Here is a 22,683-nt window from a genome sequence, read left to right on the forward strand (position 1 = left end):
TTCAATAGTATTTATTGAGCGCTTACTATGTGCAGAGCACTGTACTAAGCGCTTGGGATGAACAAGTCGGCAACAGATAGAGACAGTCCCTGCCGTTTGACGGGCTTACAGTCTAATCGGGGGAGACGGACAGACAAGAACAATGGCAATAAATAGAGTCAAGGGGAAGAACATCTCGTAAAAACAATGGCAACTAAATAGAATCGAGGCGATGTACAATTCATTAACAAAATAAATAGGGTAACGAAAATATATACAGTTGAGCGGACGAGTACAGTGCTGTGGGGATGGGAAGGGAGAGGTGGAGAAGCAGAGGGAAAAGGGGAAAAAGAGGGTTAAGCTGTGGAGAGGTAAAGGGGGGATGGCAGAGGGAGTAGAGGGAGAAGAGGAGCTCAGTCTGGGAACGCCTCTTGGAGGAGGTGAGTTTTAAGTAGGGTTTTGAAGAGGGAAGAGAATCAGTTTGGCGGAAGTGAGGAGGGAGGGCGTTCCAGGACCGCGGGAGGACGTGACCCAGGGGTCGACGGCGGGATAGGCGAGACCGAGGGATGGTGAGGAGGTGGGCGGCAGAGGAGCGGAGCGTGCGGGGTGGGCGGTAGAAAGAGAGAAGGGAGGAGAGGTAGGAAGGGGCAAGGTGATGGAGAGCCTTGAAGCCTAGAGTGAGGAGTTTTTGTTTGGAGCGGAGGTTGATAGGCAACCACTGGAGTTGTTTAAGAAGGGGAGTGACATGCCCAGATCGTTTCTGCAGGAAGATGAGCCGGGCAGCGGAGTGAAGAATAGACTGGAGCGGGGCGAGAGAGGAGGAAGGGAGGTCAGAGAGAAGGCTGACACAGTAGTCTAGCCGGGATATAACAAGAGCCCGTAACAGTAAGGTAGCCGTTTGGGTGGAGAGGAAAGGGCGGATCTTGGCGATATTGTAGAGGTGAAACCGGCAGGTCTTGGTAATGGATAGGATGCGTGGGGTGAACGAGAGAGACGAGTCAAGGATGACACCGAGATTGCGGGCCTGAGAGACGGGAAGGATGGTCGTGCCATCCACGGTGATAGAGAAGTCTGGGAGAGGACCGGGTTTGGGAGGGAAGATGAGGAGCTCAGTCTTGCTCATGTTGAGTTTTAGGTGGTGGGCCGACATCCAGGTGGAGACGTCCCGGAGGCAGGAGGAGATGCGAGCCTGAAGGGAGGGGGAGAGGACAGGGGCGGAGATGTAGATCTGCGTGTCATCTGCGTAGAGATGGTAGTCAAAGCCGTGAGAGCGAATGAGTTCACCGAGGGAGTGAGTGTAAATGGAGAACAGAAGAGGGCCAAGAACTGACCCTTGACGAACTCCAACAGTTAAAGGATGGGAGGGGGAGGAGGCTCCAGCGAAGGAGACCGAGAATGACCGGCCAGAGAGGTAAGAGGAGAACCAGGAGAGGACAGAGTCCGTGAAGCCAAGGTGAGATAAGGTATGGAGGAGGAGGGGATGGTCGACAGTGTCAAAGGCAGCAGAGAGGTCAAGGAGGATCAGAATGGAGTAGGAGCAATTGGATTTGGCAAGAAGGAAGTCATGGGTGACCTTAGAGAGAGCAGTCTCGGTAGAGTGGAGGGGACGGAAGCCAGATTGGAGGGGGTCTAGGAGAGAATGGGAGTGAGCTTGTGATTGTGAGCTTGTTGTGGGAAGGAAATGTGTCTACCAGCTCTGTTGTGTTGTACTCTTCCCAAGTGGTTATTACAGTGCTCTGCACACAGTAAGCGCTCAATAAATAAGATCAATCAATGGAATAGGTAGCTACATGAGGGAACTTGGCATCAAGGGCACCAGTTTCTGACATCTTTATCTCAGATTACAAACTATGTGTCACTATTCCGTTGGTGTTCAATCTGAAGAACTCATCCGCCAAGCCTTAGAGAATGCTCTGCACCCTAACATGTTTGGCAAGTTTTGGAGAGGGAAGACTTCAGTGCTCATGTACGCTGGAAGCTCCTTATAGACAGGGATCAAGCACTCAGTAATTTGCCCGCAAACAGTAAGCGCTCGATAAATACCACCTATTAACGCACAAAGTGGCTCCCTATGAAATTCCAGTGAAATAATTAACAGTAAATAACAGGAGAGCCATTGGTTAGATGCTTTGGGGTTTTAAAGACAATTTCCCAAGCAGAAGATAGTCATCCCATCTGTATTCATTCATTGTTTCAAACCACCTCACATGTCATTTAACATTCTCAGAGAAAAGCTATTACTATGAGCCACATATAATAGGTAATGACTACAAGAAAATATAAGAAAAGTTACTCTAAGAAAAATATATTTATACTATAAAATTATAAGAGTGGTATTTGTTAGGAACCTAAAGGTCCCTGATGGTAGGGAGTGTGCCTAGGTAGGGAGTGTGCCTAGCAGCTCTATTGTTTTGTGCCCTCTCCGGTGCTTAAAGTGACATTGATTTATTGAGAAGTACTGTACTAAACTCTGGGACAGATACAAGATGATCAGACTGGACACAGTCCTTGTTCCACATGAAGCTCATGGCTAAGGGGAAGGGAGAACAGGCATTTAATCACAATTTTACAGGTAAGGAGGCTGAGGAAAAAGAAATTATATAACTTACCCAAGGTCACATTACAGGTAAGGGGTAGAGTCACAATTAGAAGCCACTCTTCTGACTGCTGGGCCCGTGCTATTTCCACTAGGCCACACTTTATTTTCTGATAAAAATTCTTTTAAATTGAAGTAGGAGAAAGAGCTACTATTTTTATACTCTGAAGTAGAATGCTGAAATATTGTGAACCCACTCATTTGGGTTTTCACAGAAAACATTTACTCTTTGGTAAAGATTAAAATGTCAGGAGAAAGATTGGGTTAAAAAAAATACCCTGAACACACTTTTAATATAGCCTCATTAAGATATCTCCAAAATTATATTTCCAACAGATGTTCTTTCTTCTACTGCAATCTAGACATTTTCAAAACTAAGGCCAAAGAGCATTGTTTCTTTTTTTGTCCTGTTTCACAAAATAAATAGAGAATATGATCTTCAAGTTGAAACTTCGGGGCAAAACAACAAAATGAAGACGATAATTCTTATGCATGAGCAAATTATCTGCAAACTGAGCTATTTAAAGAAAACCTAAATGCATATTCTATCCTATTAGTTCTTTATAAATTTTATTGTTTTCAGCTCCAACGCAAAATTGTCTTGACTTAAATGGTTTAGTGGTAAGAGAATGACCAGAGCCTGGAAATAGGGGTACTAATCCCAGCTCTACTGTTGGCCTCCTGCATGAACCTGGGCAAGTCATTTAGCCTCTATTTTCTCATCTGTAAAATGGACATAGACACATGTGCTCTCTACCTTTCATATTAAACACGGTGTATATATACCCTTATTGTGCTCAATTCTATTAATCTTGTACCGCACATTCTGCCTCCTGCCTAAAATGCCCTCTTTCTTCATATCAGACAGGTAATTACTCTCCCCACCTTCAAAGCCTTTTTGAAGGCACATCTCCTCCAAGGTCTTCCCTGACTAAGTCCGTATTTTCTCTTCTCCCACTCCCTTCTGAATCACTCTTGCACTTGGATCTGCTCCCTTCAATCGCCTCTCCTTCAGCCCCACAGCACTTAAATACATACCCGTAATTTATTTACATTAATGTCTGTCTCCCTCCCTAGACTGTAAGCTCATTGTGGGCAGAGTAAAACTTCACAAAGCTTTTGTGCAAGGCAGGAAGCCCAGCTTCTGATTCAATCAATGGTGTTTATTGAGCACTGGGTGCAAAACACTATACTGAGCACTTAGAAGAGTGCAGTGAAATTGGTCAATGTGATCCCTGCCCTTGAGAGACCACTAATAAGTCACAGTGTTAAAGATTCTGTTGTCCTGTACCTCAGCATCGAACAGAAACCCCCTCACCATTGGATTTAAACCAATCAATCAGCTCATCCCCTTCTACCTTATATTGCTGATTTCCTACTACAACCCAACCTGCTCACTATACTTCAATATCATCTAATTGTCACCGACTAATTGCGCATGTTCCCTCCCTGGTTCAGGAGCTCCCTCTGCCTTCACCTTTACAGACTTATTCGAATTGCTAGAGGCCTTCCCCAACTAAGGTCTCATCTTCTCTACTTCCTCATTTTTCTGTGTCACCTATGTACTTGGCTCTGTACCCTTTAAGCACTTGATATTCACTCCACCTTCTCCCCCTAAGTACTTATTTATATATCCAGTTTATATAGGGAAGGAGCGTGGTGTAGTGGATAAAGCATGGGCCTGTGAGTCAGAAGGTCATGGGTTCTAATAACAACTTTGTCACATCTCTGTTATGTAACCTTGGGCAAGTCACTTAACTTCTCTGCATTTCCATTTCCTCCTCTCTAAAACGGGGATTATGACTGAGAGATCCATGAGAGGCAGGGACTGTGTCCTACCTGACCAACTTGCACTAACCCATTGCTTAGAACAGTGCTTGGCTCACAGAAGGTGCTAAATGCCAATATATATAATCACTGATGGATTGATGAGTTTATTTTGTCCTTTTTGTTTACATGTTTCCATTTAAGTTTCTGGTAAACTTTAGTATTCTGATGTCATCCATTTAATTTTCATATCCTCTCTGAGTGTCTTTAAGCTGCCTTGCTAATAATTTTGGTAATCTTACTTTGCCATTTAATATTGAATATAAGTCATAGGTAGTGGTGGTAAAATTTTTCCCTAGGGAGAGTTACCTGAATAAGCATATGTATATAATCCCCACTTGTAGTTTATTAAGTGCTTAGTATGATATGTGTTCAATAAATATCTTTGATTTGTAAATGAGTAGACTGAGTAACGAATCATTAATATTTCAGATCCTTTAGTAGTCACAAAACCATATCAGATGCCCTTCAAGCCTTTCCAATAGCTCACTCACTGTAACACAGCTATTTATCAGCCTCTCCTATATTTTTATCCACCATACATGCATAAATAATACTAAATTTGATATTGCATATGAAGTATGGGGCTGCTAAGAAAATTCTTCTCCAGTGAATCATAATTTATTGGAGGGTCTAAGAATCCACACTGTTTTTTAAGTTTTATCCATTTAATACTGTGCAAATGTATTGCAAACTATAAATATTCTTTTAGTTGTAAATCAATTCAGTAGAATGTTTCTTTTAAGAATTCAGTGATTTCCCACTTATGAATGCAACGCAAATTATGTGATTCCCTGCAAAATTAGTCACAATTAAAACTGAAGTCCATGTTCATTGAATAATAATGATGGTTGTAACATTGAGTCAAAAGTAATGTTTGTTTTTTTTAAAAAAAATTTGCTATCCTCCATAGAATAAATCCTGCTATGCTAAACTTGATGGTGAATTAATTTTTAGTCATTCCAGAATGAAAGAAAGTAGTTTATAAAAAAGAAGCATACTACAGCTCAAAAAGAAATATCTTGACAAATATGAGAATCAATTTTGACTCACCCAATCTATGACTCGGGAAGTGGGCCCTACTGGATTCAAAAGACTTGAACAGTTTGAGGAGAAGGCAAACTAAGGGCTTAACATCTTTTGAAGGTATGTGAAATGTTTATATGGTATATATGTTGATCATTTATCTTTCTTGCTCATTAATTTGGCATTCAGGCCCCAAAATTCAGTGGGTTGCTTGAATATCAGTCAGTGGCATTTACTGAGCACTTACTGTGTGCAGAGCACTGTACTAAGCACTTCATAGAGTACACCACCACAATGTTGGCAGATACACTCCCTGGCCACAATGAGCTTACATTCTAGAGGGGGAGGAAGACATTAATGGAAAAATGCACAATTTATAGTTCATAGAGTGTAGTGGATAGAGTACAGGCCTGGGTTCTAATCCCATCTCTACCACTTGTCTGCTGTGTGACCTTGGGCAAGTCATTTCACTTCTCTGGGCCTCAGTTCCCTCATCTGTAAAATGGGGTTGAGACTGTGAGCTCCATATGGGACATGGACTGTGTCCAACCCCATTTGCTTGAATCCACCCTAGCGCTTAGTATAGTGCCTGGCACATAGTAAGCACTTAAATATCACCATTATTATTATTACTCAAGTGCTGAATATAAAACCAGAAAGATTTTCTTTGGACAAGACAAACATTTCTAGGCAGATGCTGTCACATTCATATTTCTAATACCATTACTAACAGTCATTCACGTTTCAACATTCCCGTCAATTATCTTGAGACCCACCAACTATAGATTATTCCAATTCAGCTGTACCTACAAACATTCTAACGAATCCAATGTTTTAATACAAAACTGCCACACAATGGCTTAAAAAAATCAGACAGGAGACACATGAATCCAGTGGACAGAGCATGGGCCTGGGAGTCAGGAGAACTGGGTTCTAATCACAGCTCTACCACTTCTCTGCTGTGTTGATGACCTTGGTTGAATCACTTAAGATTATCTATGTCTCAATTTCCTCATCTGTAAATTGGGAATTAAAATACTAGTTCTCCCATCCTCAGATGGTGACCCAAATGTGGGACAGGTTGAGACACAACAGGATGAGTAGAGCAAGGGCTTGGCAATCAGAAGAGCCTGGGTTCTAATTCCAAATCCACCACTTTGCTGTGTGACCTTGGGTGAGTTACTTAACTTCTCGATGCCTCAGTTACCTCAGCTGTAAAATGGGAATAAGACTGTGGGCACCATATGGGCATGGACTATGATCAACCTTGTATCTACCCCAGTGCTCAGGACAGTGCCTGGCACTTAGTAGGTGCTTAATATCAAGAAACAAAACAAGAAACCTGATTATCTTGAATCTGATGCTGAGAAAGTATGAAAGAGAGATTTTGTTTCATGGCCGCAGACCGATCTTAAACCCAACCAGCAGACAAATTGCTGCTCATGGTGGGCGCTGGAGGGCTGACTGTGGTCACTGCTGGTGAAAACACATCCTGCCCATAAAAATAACTTTGTGTGCACCTCACAGTGGGTAACATCCCTACCCTCCTACTCACTCGTTTCAAACCATGCCCTAAGAGAACGACTGGCAAGAGTGAGAGTGCGAATGGCTTAATGCAAACCACTATGATTACAACCAATTTCGTCACACAAATTTTTGGTCAGGACCATGACTTACTGGGAACGTTCATTATAGGTTATTCTGGTCTGCTTATTCTAGTAATGAGTTTCATCTGCTTCTCTTTCAGGATCAGTTGGGAGCTCACTGCTAAGGAAACATAGTTCAGTGACCACTATCCCATCTTTATCTTTGATGGAACACTCTGTGTAAGGTTTTTCAATGATGCATATTTCTACTCGTCAGCACAGTTGTGAATACACACTTCCATCTGTGTGTGTGTGTGTGTGTGTGTGTGTGTGTGTGTGAGTTTCCAGAGCATAGACACTACTAATCAACTGATATTGAATACCTGGTTCAATACCACAGCATCCTTTTCAGTAGGAAGCTTGCCAAAAGACTAAAAACATTGTCTGACACTTGGTTCTAGACCTCCTTTGGTAATTGGGATTCCCATTTTGAGTTCCTAAAAAATATTGAATAAACTGATCCCTTTTACCCAAACATAGTCCACACCTAGAGTGATGCAAGGGCTCTGACAATGATAAACTGTAACCGTTAAGAGAAGCAGCATGGCTTAGTGGAAAGAGCACAGGCGTGGGAGTCAGCGGTCGTGGGTTTTAATCTCAACTCTGCCACTTGTCTGCTGTGTGACCTTGGGCAAGTCACTTAACTTCTCTGGGCCTCAGTTACCTCATCTGTAAAAATGGGGATTAAAAAAATGTGAGCCCCACATGGGGACAATCTGATTACCCTGTATCTATCCCAGTATTTAGAAGAGTGCTCTGCATATAGTAAGTGCTTAACAAATACCATAATTATTATTATTATTATTAAGCACTTACTATAAGCCAAACACTGTACCGAGTTCATGAAGCAGATACAAGATAATCAGGTTGAACACAGTCCCTTTCCCACAGGGTTCTCATAGCCTAAGGAGGAAGGAGAACAGGTACTTTAAACCTATTTTACAGATGAGGAAACTGAGGCAGAGAGATTACATGACTGGCCCAAGGCCACACAGCCAGGAGGCAGAGCCAAAATTGGAATCCAGGTCTGCTGACTCCTGAGCCATTTCTAGCACAACGTTGTTCACCCATCCACCTATAGTTGAGATCACAGATCACCGTTCTACAGTTATTTGATAACATTTTATTTATTTTACACAAATGACATGGTCTGGGACTGTGCACTGATTTAAAGACAGTTGTTTCAAAACTCTCATCTTCTGATTATATGGATTTTCTTTAAAATGTTAAGAATTCCTATCAAGTAGTCAAATGCCAAACAAGTTGGTTAGCATTCCTTTAAAAAAAAGAAATCTATGCTTCATTTCAATAAAAACAAGGAACTAAGGAGAGAGGTCGTTAGAGCCCACAATCAAATCAAGATTGCACATTACAAATCTTGCATTGTTGCTTTGTATTTATCTGGGATCATGGACTGCTTGATGCCAGATTGTTGATTTCTTTAATTTTTTTCAGGCATTCTGCTCAGGTAAAAAAAAAACAAACAAAAACCAAACATTCTCGTAGATAACTCAGAACCAGAATTGCTTAAGTACAGATTTAAACAACAACAAAAAAAGATTGTGAATAAAACAGTATTTATATAACTGAAAGGAAATTAATTTCCACCTAAGTACGGAACATCTTTAAATCAATGCTCTTTTCAGACACTGTTTACCTTAGATGGCTATCAGCTGACAATTCAAATACCTTGTGCTGTGCAATTGATCACCTGTCCTGCAGCCCCACAACATTCACCCGTCAGAGAGGTCGGCTTTTCTTAATTCACCTCTGACTCCTCTACAATTTTCTTTTGGAAAGTTGACACACAATTACAGGTATAGAGATAGCTCTTGTTTTGATGATTTAATACAACTCTTTGAAATAAGGCGGAGGTGAAAGATGATACCAGCCAAAATATCTTAGTGGCTATATTTTCTTTGGAAATAATTAAACTTCACATATCCTCCCAGACAGTATATCATGCGAGACACTATTCTAATATGCAACCTGCTCTTAGGTGGTGGAATTCTCTTCTGAAAACACACCATAGCAAGTTTTTCAATCACCAGCAAACTTATTACTCTAGTAATAAGGGAAAAGGTTCACCTTAAATGACATATTTCAGAACAAAGAATCCACTGAAAACATTCAAATCCACTAAGCAAACACTGCATCGAATTCAGTTTTCAGTCTGATGGCTATGAAATTTTATATTTACTATTAAAACACTGGGGGAAACACCCAAGAGGCTTTAAGCTTTTTCCAGTCAGTCAATCTGTCATCAGAGTAAGCATCGCTGTCTGCTCTGCTATTTTTCTTTCCAAGTTCTGTATTCACATGCCATCTGCCAATTTCTCCTTATTGCAATTCAGGCTTCAGTGTTGGTATGTTTCTCATTTTGGCCATCATGTCAGCATGTTCATAGAAATTCTCGCCCCCTGGACATATGCATATACAACTGCTTCTGAATGTAGGCTTTTGGATTTATATATTCTGGTAATATTCCATTTCTCTTCTCCAGAACTCAGAGATAACCACTGAATTTTTTTAAGGTTTTCCTCTTTGAAATAACTTGGAAATTAGCAGGCCCATTTTTAAACTTACTGCCCTTTTTTTTTTGAGCAGAGAGGGTGAAGATAGGGAAAGGAGACAAAAAGACAGGTCCATGCCTAATAATTTTCATGGTATTTCACCCAGTGCCTCAAAGGGCTTGGAGGGTTATAGTGTGTTTAATACATCACTGTGGTGATGGTTATTCATTTTGGTAATCCCAGTATTTATACAGTCTGCAGTTCTTAATGGGGCTTCAGGGGCATTACAGCCAGTTTAATATGGAAAAAGCATCCCAAAAAACCTGCTCAGTTCTTGAAGATGGGAACAATGATTTGCCACAGCCAGTGAAGTGGGTATAATATTCAGCATAGGATTTCCTTTCAATTTCAGTGTTATGGACCATTTTGACTAAAAGCAGTCATCTGGTACGTACAACTAGGTAATGAAAATTTTCAAAGTCCTAAAATCTTTTCTTCCCACAGACAGTCATGATATTTAAGTAAAGAGATCTTCTTAGAGGACTCAAAGAATATGTTTACTAGGATTCTGATTCATTCAATAATTCAAAAAGGTTTAAGGAAAGTACTAGCTCCATGTGAGAGACTCCACGTCGGATTTTCCTTATTTGCCAATCACATGCCACATAATCCATGGAGTTCTTTTTTTTTTAACCACCTTCTAGGGAGGATCGTATATTTATAAAAAATGTGTTTATAAAAAACTCCTGTTTGAGTAATTAAAATGTTCAAAGGAGTTATTAATCACAACAACATGGAGAAATTAGATCCAAAATGCTGTTGCTGCTGAGGTGAAGGTTTTAGGCTTACTGTTTTACAGCAGTGGGAAGAGCACCGACTTGAGAGTCCTTGTGAAGATGTCTTTCTCTCCCTGCCACACCAACACCCTGATAATGGTATCTGTCTCGCTTTAGACTGCTGAAGACAGATGGATTTCAGTTCAGCTCCTACAGACATTTTTAGAAGTCTTTCCAGTCAGGCTTCAAACACCCTCAGAGGATGAAACTTCCATCCACCCACACTCCTTCATTCAGGATCAGAGAACTTGCCCTAGGATCACACAAACTGTCACAACTGGGGTTTCTCTCACTGTTTGCACATAGAGAGAAAACAGACTAAAAATGTCTCAAACCCACTTTGTCACAAGAACATAAAACTAGCTTCCAGCTGCATGGGGAACAACGACCTAAGAAAAAGTTGAGTAATCTTTCTGGGGTTAAAAATTGCTTAACTTTGGAAATCTACAATTAGAGACACAAGTGCAATCGGATGCCACCATCTCAAACTTTTTTCCTCCCAAGGGCTCAGTCAACCCGCGTTCCAAATGACTGCTCTACAAAAAAAGATTCCCAGGGGTTACTTTAATCACTTGGAAAGTCCTGATCTGCAAGCTTCTCTATCAGAACCCTAGAAAGAGTTTAGTGTCTCTACTCTCTAGGTCAGATGACTAGCGCTTTCCATGTTATAATTCCAGTTTGCATACCTTTCCTGTTTCAACTGCTGCCTGCATTATTTTGACTGAGGCAAACCCACTGTGATATCTTTGTTGTGTTTATCTTCCACTTGCCTTATCAATGGTATGTGAGGGCTTACTCTTTACAGTGTACCCTAATGATAATTGGAGTATTTGCTGAGGGCTTACTATGTGGCAAGAACTGTACTAAGTACTGGGGTCGAATCAAGATAATCAGGTTCCACATGAGGCTCACATTCTAAGGAGGAGGGAGAGCAGGTATTGAACCCCCATTGTGCAGATGAGGGAACTGTGGCACGGTGAAGTTAAGTGACTCGCCCAAGGTCATACAGCAGGTAGGTGGTAGAGCCAGGAATTAGAACCCATGTCCTCTTACTTCCAGGTTCATGCTCTTTCCACTAGGCCTCACTGCTTCCACAATCACTTGGGAGAGTATAATACAGTAGAGTGAGTAGACACGCTTCCCACCCTGGAGGAGTAGACAATCTAGGGGGAATTTACATTCCAGTCTGCCTTGTCACTTGACCACATTAGTTAATATTTATTGAGCACTTAGTTTGGGCAGTAAATCTGTCCTTTGTATTTCCGCCTAGTTGGTCTTGCCCTTCTCTTCCCCGTTTCTGAAACAGGGAGAGAAATTTGAAAAAAAAATGGAATCATGTAAGGGAATTAGACGAGGAAGGCTCACCTCATTACTAAAGCCCACAGGTTTTTCCTGTCACCACCACCAAACAATGCTTCAGACCTCTGCATCCCCCTTGGGACTTCCCCACAAGTTTAAGTAAGGCTGCTTTGAGCACAAACAATTTTAATCTTGAGATCTTAATCACAAGTCGCTCATCCACTTTAGCCCAGAGACATTTTAGGAAAACAGGGAAAGCTGATTTGCGTTTCGACGTCTCACAATTTGGGCCTAAATCATGTACAAGTAATGATCTGCAGATGTGTGTTGGCAGCAGATTTTTCAGAGCATGAATAAGTATCCTTCGTAGAATCAACTATCATTTTTAAAGATCTTTAGGGAAGGAGATTCAGCATCCCCCTCAACAATGGGTTCCAATTTCACAAAGCCCTTCCCATCAAGATGTTTGCCTCTATTAGACAGATCTCTCCTGCAATGCAATCCCCATTCCTCTTATTCTCTTGTCACTGGAAATAGGGAACAGATGGTCAGCTGTTTCTGCAAAATAGTCCAGCCACTCAAAAATTCTCAAGTCACCCATTAACTTGGTTGCTCCAATTTAAATAATACCAATTAAATTTACTCTCTTCATAGATAATCATTTCCCAATCTTTATATCTTTTTCACTACTATCCTCTGGATTCATTTCAAACTCTCCCGTGCTTAACCCTACTGAGTAAAGCATCCCCAAATGAATATGCTTTAGAAACATGTGACACCCAGTTTTGGTCCCACCCGATCAACTTTTCCTGATATTCTATGGAGCTTTTCATAGTATCAACTCTGTTGTATTTTCCTCTCAAGTGCTTAGTACAGTGCTCTATGCAGGGTAAATGCTCCATAAAGACCACTGACATTGATAATAAAGAACTGGAGTTGAGATTTACACTCAATTTCATTCAGCTGAGGGGAAAGATGATAGCTGGAACAGGATTTGATCTTTGATTCAAATTACTTATGCTATTCAGTCTAATCAATATAGATCAGGGGGAAAGAGAGAGTCAGTCCTAAGCTAGCCAGTACGTGACTTCCTAGATGATGTGGTCTTGCAGGACTTCCCTGTAGCTAACTCATTTGGCTGTACTGGGGCTTCTTCAGAGGCACAGCTCCTGCTTCTCAGACAGGAGACAATCAAATGGGAGGCAAAGAGAAGTGAAGCCAAGTGGAAATAACACAGACCTGGGTGCATGAAGACCCAGTTCTGCAGTCTTAGGCAAAAAAAAAACCCAAAAACCCCACCCAAAACAAAACTCAGCTTTTGTGCTTCAGTTGCCTCATCTGCAAAACAGGGATTAAATACCTGTTTCCCTTCCCTTTAGACTGAGAGCCCATATAGGGCAGAGAGAGTATCTGACCTAGTTATTTTGTAATTATCCCTGAATACCACTCTTATAAGAAGTGAGCTTTGACTATAAACTGCTAGATTGTAAACTCCTTGAGGGGATTGTGTCTATTCTACTTTCCCAAGTATATAATAAAGTGTTCTGGACATAGTATGCACTCAGTAAGTATAATTGATGCTTGTTTTCTATTTGGTGACAAGGTTTCCTCTTCTTGGAAAAAAGTCTCTTTTCCATTGCTTCCTGTTAATCTTATTTATTGAACACTCACTGTTTGCAGAGCATTGTACTATGCACTTATGTCACTAAATATTCTATTCATCAACATGGTGTCAGGTTCTCCCTGTGAGCTATTCTCATTTTTTTTTTCATAACATTTGTTAAGTGCTTACTGTGAGCCAGGCAGTATATTAACCTCTGGGGTAGGGACAAGATACTAAAAAGTAGGGTTAGATATAGTCCCTGCCCCTCACAGGGCTCATGGTCGTAATCCCCATTTTACAGATGTGGTAACCGAGTTTCAGAGAATTTAAATAATTTGCCCAAGGTCACACAGCAGTGACGTGGCAGAGCCAGGATTAGAAACTTGGTCCTCCGATTCCCAGGCCCTTGCTTTTTGCAGTAAGCCATGCTATTTCTAGTGGAAAGTAAGAGCACTTGATAACCACTGATATTCTAAAAATGAATACTATGGAAATTGAAAATACCACTTTCAGTAAACCTCAAGGAAAATTCAGTAATGAGGGTTCAAAAGGAAAGTTTAGCCTTTTCGTCTAAAAGCATCAACCTTATTAACAAATAGAGACTCTTCAAAGAGAAATAGAAACATTCCCTTTGCTACTCAGATATTCAAAATCCTAAAAACTCTGCATTAGTGTTCTCTCACTGATGAAGGGCCCTATCAAACTAGTTATTCAATGAACAAAAGAAAATTTTCAATTCAAATGGTAAATGCACCAGAAAGACTGTAAGCTTGTTGTGGGAACTGTACTCTCCCAAGTGCTCAGTGCAGTGCTCTGCACACAGTAAGTGCTTGATAAATGTGATTTCATTAATGTATTTTATCTAGACATCATGCATTTATATACATGTACCAAGATTTCTAACTGCTTTTCCTTTTCAAAGCTGATGCTACTGTCAGCATGGTCCTACTCACGCACTCCCGTGTGCTTTCAAAGGCCAATATTGGACAGATACCTGCCTCCACACTGTGGGTATGTGAAGCAGTTTGTGTCCCACTTGTTGATGTGTCTCACACAGGGTCTGCCTCTCAATCAATTGTATGGAAGGAGCACTTACTGTATACTCAGTGCTTGGAAGAGTACAACATAACAGAGTTGGCAGACACATTCACGTCCCACAACGTGCTTCTAGTTTAGAGGCGGAGACAGGTATTATTAATGATGATAATAATGATGACAGTGGCATTTGTTAAGCACTAACTATAAACAGATCTATAGATGAGTGTTGCGGAGCTGAGGGATGGGTGATTAAAAGGTGAAAATACAAGTGCAAAGGTGATACAGACAGGAGCGGGAGACGAGGAAATGAAACTTTAATTGGGGAAAGACTCTTGGAGAAGATGTGCTTTTAATAAAGGTTTGAAGGTGTCAAGAGTGATCATCTATTGGATATTGAGGGAGGGCATTCCAGGCCAGAGGCAGGATGTGGGCAGGGGTTGGCAGCGAGGTTGATGAGATTGAGATACAGTGAGTAGGTTGGCATTAATTATAATAATAATAATTACAGTATTTGTTAAGGGCTTACTATGTGCCAGGGTAGATACAAGGTAATCAGGCCACCTGGGGATCACAGTCTTAATCCCCATTTTACAGAGGAGGCAACTGAGGCACAGAGAAGTTAAGTGACTTGCCCAAGGTCACAGAGCATACAAGTGGCAGTGCGGGATTAGAATCTGAGTCCCCTGACTCCCAAGCCTGTGCTCTTTCCTTTAAGCCACACTGCTTCTATAGAGGAGCAGCAAAGTACGTGGACTAGTTTGTGATAGGAAGTCGGGGGGGGGGGGAAGGTAGGAGGGAGCAAGCTGATTAAGTGCTTTAAAGCCGATGGTAAGGAGTTTGTCTGATACAGAGGTGGATGGGTAACCACTAGAGTTTCCTGATGAATGGAGAAACATGGACTGAATGTTTCTTGAAAAAAAAAAGATTGGGCAGCAGAGCAGCATCATGAAATGTGGACCACAGTGGGGAGACACAAGAGGCTGAGAGGTCAACAGGGAGGGTGGTGCAGTCATCAAGGTGGGATAAGATAAGTGCCTGGATGATCACAGTAGCAGTTTGGATGAAGAGGAAAGGGCAGATTCTAGCGATGATGTGAAGGTTGAACAGACTGGATCTGGTGAGAGACTGTGTAAATGGGTTGAATAAGAGAGATGACTTGAGGATAATGCCAAGGTTATTGGCTTGTGATATAGGGAGGGTGGTGGTGCCATCTACAGTCAAGGGAAAGTCATGGGGAGGACAGGGTTTGGTTGGAAAGATGAAGAATTCCACTCTGGGCATGTCAGGTTTGAAGCCTGCCTCTTGGTGACCTAAAGAAGCCTTTGCTAACGTGATTTGATCAATGGTATTTGAACACTTACTGTAGACAGAGGACTGTTCTAAAACCTTGGGAGACTAAAACGTAATGATATATAGTGTTATATATATACACACACATTATAACATTGTAGGTAGTAGACAGATTCTCTGCCCCAAAGGAGCTTACAGTCTAAAGGAACCCCTCTCCCAAAGTCTCCCTGTCAGCCTGGTTTCCCCACAGTGCATTGTTTATAGTAAATATAGACAGTTACCTATTTAACGTATGGATGCCATTTATGAAAGATTCCAGTTGCTATTGAGGCCAGCTGGGCATTAACCTGGCTAGTACAAATTCTGGCTATGCAGCTGGGAATCATGGCTGTGATCATTAAATCCTCTCCTGTGGCCAGAAGAATACTGTTTTAATTTTAGTGAAGTTATGTTCTTAAAATAGCAACACCATGCTTTTGCATTAGGTTCTACCCAAATGGCAGGTGGATATTTCCAAATTATAATTGTTGGGACCCCAAAATCTGCCATACGGTGTCTTCAGAAGTGAAAGTTTTTTACCCTTCTTGGAAGATTCAATCCTCAATAGCAGAAAAAGAAACTTTCTATTCATTTAGAACTGCTTTAGGTTAGGCACTCATTAGTGTCAGATATTCCATTTAAACTATATAAAAAAGAAAATATAGCCAGAACTTTATATCAAAAAGGCAGTCCCACCAAAGCAAATATTTAAGGTACAGTTATGTTTCTATAACAGTTGTTTCTCCAACTGAAATTAAAATGAATCTCAATCTAAAAAAACTCAGTTACACCAGGCGTGAATGCAGTTAATTATTCTTTTGTTCTTTAGAAATCATGCCTTACTGCCAAACCATCACAGGGCTTTGATGAATCCTTATTTTTATTTGGGGAAGAAAGGTGGGAGCGGGGGTGGGGGGAATAAAGGGAATGAGATTAAACTCTGACATTGGTTAGCATAATCAGTGTGAGAAAATGCAAAGAAAAGTTGTAAGGAACATTAATACATGATGAATAGGGTTACTACCTTTTTAGTTCATTTTTTCCTTAGGGAAGATCATGATTCAAGGTTTCCCAGTGCCTATGCATTGAAAAAAAAATAAACTATAATTACTAGATGCCCAAGGAGAAATTTTTAAATATTTCATGCCAGCCCCCTACTTTTTTAATTGCCATTCTTTCAGTAGGTTCCTGGAAAGTAAAGGTTTTATATTACTTTGAATTGCACAAACATTGTTTTTCCCAAGTGTGTTGCTTATTAGCCTTGGAGTCTTTAAATTCATATCCTATCGAAAAATTTGACATGTGATTGATTTCTACAATAAAACTCAAATAGCTAGTATATTATGAAATAGTATATGGCTTCCAATTTTAGAGAGTCATTCTCAAGAAACTTGAAAGTTCTTCTTAGAGGTTCAGGATGCTCTCTGTCTCTAATATTCTAGAGCAATAATATTGATATTTTATTTTTTTTAACATGGATAATATTTTGCAACAGGCTAATGATGTCTTCTGTGCTGCTAGAGGGTTAAAGACCTCGACATACTTAATTTACAAAGCTTAACTACAAGACGAGAACATATCCTTTAATATACAGTAAGTTCCCTTGTCTAAGATATTTCTGGATGGTTAATTTTTTTTAATTGTACTTGGTAAGCACTGTTCTAAGCACTGGGGTAGATAAAATGATGATGGTATTTGTTAGGCACTTACTATGTGCCAAGCACTGTTCTAAGTACTAGGGTAGATGCAAGGTAATCAGGTTGTCCCACGTGGGGCTTACAGAATTAATTCCCATTTTGCAGATGAGGTAACTAAGGCACAGAGAAATTAAGTGACTTGCCCCAAGTCACACAGCTGACAAATGGTGAAGCCAGGATTAGAACCCACAACCTCTGACTCCCAAGCCCATGCTCTTTCCACTAAGCCTCGCTGCTTCTCTAGATATAAGACAATGAATTTGGAGACAGTTCCTGATCCACATAGGGCTCACAGTCTAAGTAGAGGGGACTAGGATTTAACCCCCATTTAGCAGATGAGGCAACTGAGGCACAGTTGCTCAAGGTCACAAAGCATACACATAGCTAGGTATTCTGACTGTCATGCCTGTGCGCTTTCCACTGGGCCATACTGCTTTCCTCAATTCAGGGCCGGGATCCCTGGTAACGTTACATACGGTAATATACTTTCACTACCTACAAATGTTCCATTTTCTATATGCATTTTCCACCCCTAGACTGTGAACCTCATGGAGGACAGTGAATATTTCTAACTGGTTTCATTTGTTCATTTGTATTACCCAAATACTTAACAGGTTAATAATTCAACCTCCTTTAGGCATTAAACAACAGCTCTTCACCTTTGTTCCAAAGTTAATAATCAGCATTGTTACTTTTGCCTTTTTAATTATCTTTAGAAACAAAGGGATAACAGTAAGCTTAGTACCTATGGGAGGCAAAATAATAAATCCACCTGGCTTCTCAATGAGGGATACTTCAATATGTATATACTTCACACAATTTGGTCTGAGGCAGGAATGACAGACACTGGGCTTTTTTAAACATCCTGGGGCCATCTCACAACTCTGGACCACTTCCTAAAATCACTATTATCCAGAGGGAACACAAACCAGGCTACTCAGACTGAGGATGGGGAGTTTTCCTGTTTAAGGGAAGTGGATGCTCTTTGCAGGGGAGAACCAGTGAAATTGGCTGCCAGTGATTTTCACCTTGCCTAAAGACCCTTGAAGAAATCAATCAAAAAGAAAAAATCTTAACTTTGGTGCAACCCTTACAGCCCTTGAAATAATTGCCAGGCTCACTGGGCCAACCAGCCCAATGCCCTGGAAAAAGAGCAGGAGAAGTAGTGTGGCCTGATGGAGAGATCACAGGCCTGGGAGTCAGAGGAGACGTGTTCCTATCCTGGTTCTGCCATTTTTCGGCTGTGTTATCTCGGGCAAGTCCCTTCACTGGGCCTCAGTTCCCTCTTCTGTAAAATGGGGATTAAGATTGTGAACTCTTTGTGGGACAGGGACTGTGCCCCACCTGATTTGCTTGTTTCTACCCCAGTGCTTGGTACAGTACCAGACTCAGTAAGGGCAAAACAAATACTACTGACAAAAAAGCAAAGCAGGAACAGGGAAGGAGCTGAGGGTCACAACGAAGCTGATAGTCCAACCATCTCCTCACTGTGTCTGGAGAAATGTTTTCCCTCAGGATATAACCTTGGTGTGAAAGCCTAGTGGAGGGAAAGCCTAGCCCTACCTGCACTCGAGGAAGACATTCTGCCTCTGGCGTGGAACATCCTCCCTCTACATATCTGACAGACAATTACTCTCTCCACCACCAAAGCCTTATTGAAGGCACATCTCCTCCAAGCCCTTCTTTCATCTTCTCTCACTCCTTTCTGTGTTACCCTGACTTGCTCCCTTTATTCATCCCCCCAGCCCCAGCCCACAGGAGTTATATCCATATCTGCAATTTATTTGTATTAATCTGTCTCCTCCTCTAGACTGTAAGCTCACTGAGGGCAGGTAAAGTGTCTGTTATATTGTACTCTCCCAAGCATTTAGTACAGTGCTCTGCATGCAGTAAGTGCTCAAAAAATATGATTGATTGATAAAGAGCTAAGTACAGGGACTTGTGTCCTGCTTAGGATTGGGATGCTAAACAGTACACATGAATCCAAGGTGACTGTGAGTCCACAGGTTAGATAAGAAAACTGAGCTTGCCTTCTTCATTGGCAGGGGATGAAAGAAACACATCTGAGTGTTTACAAAGCCCGTGGTTCCTGAAAACCCAGGTTACCAGAGAGCAAATGGCTTTCAACTCTGACAACTACCCCTTTTTTTTTGTTTGATTTAAAATGGTATTTTATAAGCACTTACTATGTACTAGGCACTATACTAAGCACTGCTATAGATACAGGATAAGCAGGTGGGAGCCAATCCATGTCCCAGATGAGGCTCACAGTCTTAATCCCCATTTTGCAGATGAGGTAACTGATGCACAGAGAAGTGAAGTGACTTATCCAAGGTCACACAGCAAACAAGTGGCAGAGGTGGGATTAGAACCCAGGTCCTTTTGTCTTCCAGGACTGTGCTCTTTCCATTAGGCCATGCTGCTTCCCTGCTAAATAAAACATGGGGGAGACTTTTGCGGCTTCAAAACATTGAGCCTACGCACCCCCTCCCAGCTTTAGTTGTCCTGAAAATCTATGCTAAGCAGAGACACGATCCCTGGGAACATTGCAATCCAAATCACACCTCCCAGGCCACATACTCTTACCTTCAGAGCAATCAAAAAATTTAGAGAATTGAGTCAAAATTCCCTATCCAGGGCAATCTTTAACCTAGGATGACTAGAGTTCAGTAGCATTTTTGATAATATAGGCTCCCAACTATAAATAGAACCTAAAATGAGAAAAGAAAATCAATTTATTGATCACTACTTTGTTCACACTAACCAATGAAAAGACTGACCTTCAGGGATTATCTGTCTGCTATTAATAACAATGAAAAGTACACTAAGGGAAGAAAATGATTAATAACTGATTAGAAATGGCTAGGTCAAAAAAAATCTAATGTGACATTCTCTAGTCGAAAGCCTTCTTTAATCCACATGCCTATTGCAATTTGTTGTTTCGTCGGTGAAGTAACTCCAGCAGGACTTTTCAAAAGTGAGATTCTACCTGAAATTTTAGTCCCTAAATAGGGCTGACTACTCTTGATGATTCAGATTAGCACTAAGATTCAGATTAGCATTACATGGTTTTAGAGGTAAAAGAGAAGGAGGAAGTCACTCCATTGCCTTTTCTTATACAAAGGGACAAAGGAACCTTAGATTTGCTCTGCATATTTTTTAGGGGGAGTTAAATGATCATTTAACAGATTCTTTTGAATTACATTTATTAAACTTTAACTTTTGCAAAATACTCTGACAGTGGGGAGAGAAACAAGGATGATTCAGAGACAGTCCCCAGCCCAGAGGGGACTCAAAGGACAACCCAAGAAAAATGGAAGGATCTAGCAACAGAAGCTTAAGAACTGGCAAAACAAGGGCCACCAAAACAAAAAAAAAGGTTTACCAAGAACTGAACGACAGTGATAGGGACACAATTCTAAGGTGTTTTGCTAGATACCATCAAACTAGGGTTGGGAGAAGTGACCACCCAAAGATTCACCCTAGTTACTCCAAAAAAAGACAATACATTTTCTGCAGTTCTAACTGAGCCAAATCCACCAACAGGTAGGAGAAATAAGACCTAGCTCAGAGCATAGCTGGAAAGGAATAGAAAACAGTCAGAGACTCAACAGCTTCTGAAAGGTTTTAGAACTGGTTAACAAAACCCCTCCTAGAAGCCCACCACAATCAGATGATTATAGGAAACCAGGACTGAGTGGCTGAAAGCCTGGGTTTCAGCCTAAAACTATCCCACAGAGCTTCTAACCAAATTAAGTTTACAATAACCTTTTTTGTCACTGTTGCTCAAGAAGGGAGAAATACCTTACCACAGGAAAACTACTCAGAACTCCTCCCTAGGTGGTAAGAGCTGCATGTTCCTCGTCTCTTCTCCCCGGAGCTCAGCTGTGCTTCTTCCAGGTGAGTTTCCACCTTATTGGCTCAACAGGGCATCCTCCTAGATATCTACAAACACCCTGGAAGGGTGGGGATAGGGAGGATTGGATTAAGATGGTGACCACCTTTGATTTGGCTAACAAGGAACTTTTTTTTGACTTCTTATACCTCTGTAGGGTGGAATAAAAGTCTTCATTTTTAGTTCCTGGACATATCTATGACTGAAAACTCATAAACCATTTTCCAAGTGCTTAGTACAGTGCTCTGCACACAGTAAGTGCTCAATCAATACGACTGAATGATTGAATGAATGAATAAATTTGACTCCTAAAGATACAGACCATAAACAGTTTTTTCAAGTATGAAGCATATTCTCTTTTAGCTCCTCCAACCAACCTTACTGACATATGTTTGATAATGAAAATTCAGCTTGTCCATGGAAAGCCATCCCCCTCAACCCTGGAGGATTTGGATCTGCCTCATGCAGTAATCGGAAAAGTCCTAAAACTTCCTTGCCTTAGCTTCCTTATACTCTTGTCTCTTTAAGCTTTGCATAGTTCATGTCATCTGCCATTATTTCCTGAGGGGGAAAAAGTATAATAGTTACATCATCCCCAATCATGCTTTTCTCCCCTAAAATTGCACCAGAGGGCTTCTCAAATGCATATCTCTTCAATCTTAAACTCACCAGAGTCAATTGGATTAGTCTATCTCAGCTGAGTGTCTTGGTGGTGACTACTAACTCGGGAAACAAGCTAGCTCCTAGATGGACTTGGCGTCAAATTGTGTTCCCCGATGCTGGGCAACAAATAATAATATAAAACTACTATTACTAATAATAACAATTACAGTAATTGTGGTGTTTTTTACTATCTTGTTTCCTCATGGTCACCCAGGTTCCTTTTCTGTTGCATGGATCCTTTGCAGTCCATGTTTGTTTCTTGGAACAAATTGTGGAAGGGCTTGGGATACGGGAAGAATGGGAGATGCCTGGAGAAGAGAGTAGGGAATCTGTGGGCAGAGTGAGGGGTGTGAGTAAGCGGAGGAGCCCAGAGATCTATGAGGTTGCAGAGTTAAAGGATGAAGGAAGAGCAGAGCAGGTGTGTAAGAGGGAATAAATGGGAGGCAGCAAGATGGGAAAGAATATGGATTTGAAATATGACAGGTGGTAATACAACAAGGAAGCAGCATGGTCTAGTAGATAGAGCATGGGCCTGCGAGTGAGAAGGATCTGGGTTCTAATCCCAGCTCTGCCACTTGTCTGCTGTGTGACATGTGTCACTTACCTCATCTGCAAAGTGGGGATTAAGACTGTGGGCCCCATGTGAGATACAGACTGTATCCAACCTGATTAGCTGATAGCTACCCCAGCACTTAGTACAGTGCTTGGCAAATAAATATCATTTATAAATCAATAT

This window comes from Ornithorhynchus anatinus, chromosome 7 (assembly GCF_004115215.2).
Source record: "Ornithorhynchus anatinus isolate Pmale09 chromosome 7, mOrnAna1.pri.v4, whole genome shotgun sequence".
In the NCBI taxonomy this organism is placed as follows: Eukaryota; Metazoa; Chordata; class Mammalia; order Monotremata; family Ornithorhynchidae; genus Ornithorhynchus; species Ornithorhynchus anatinus.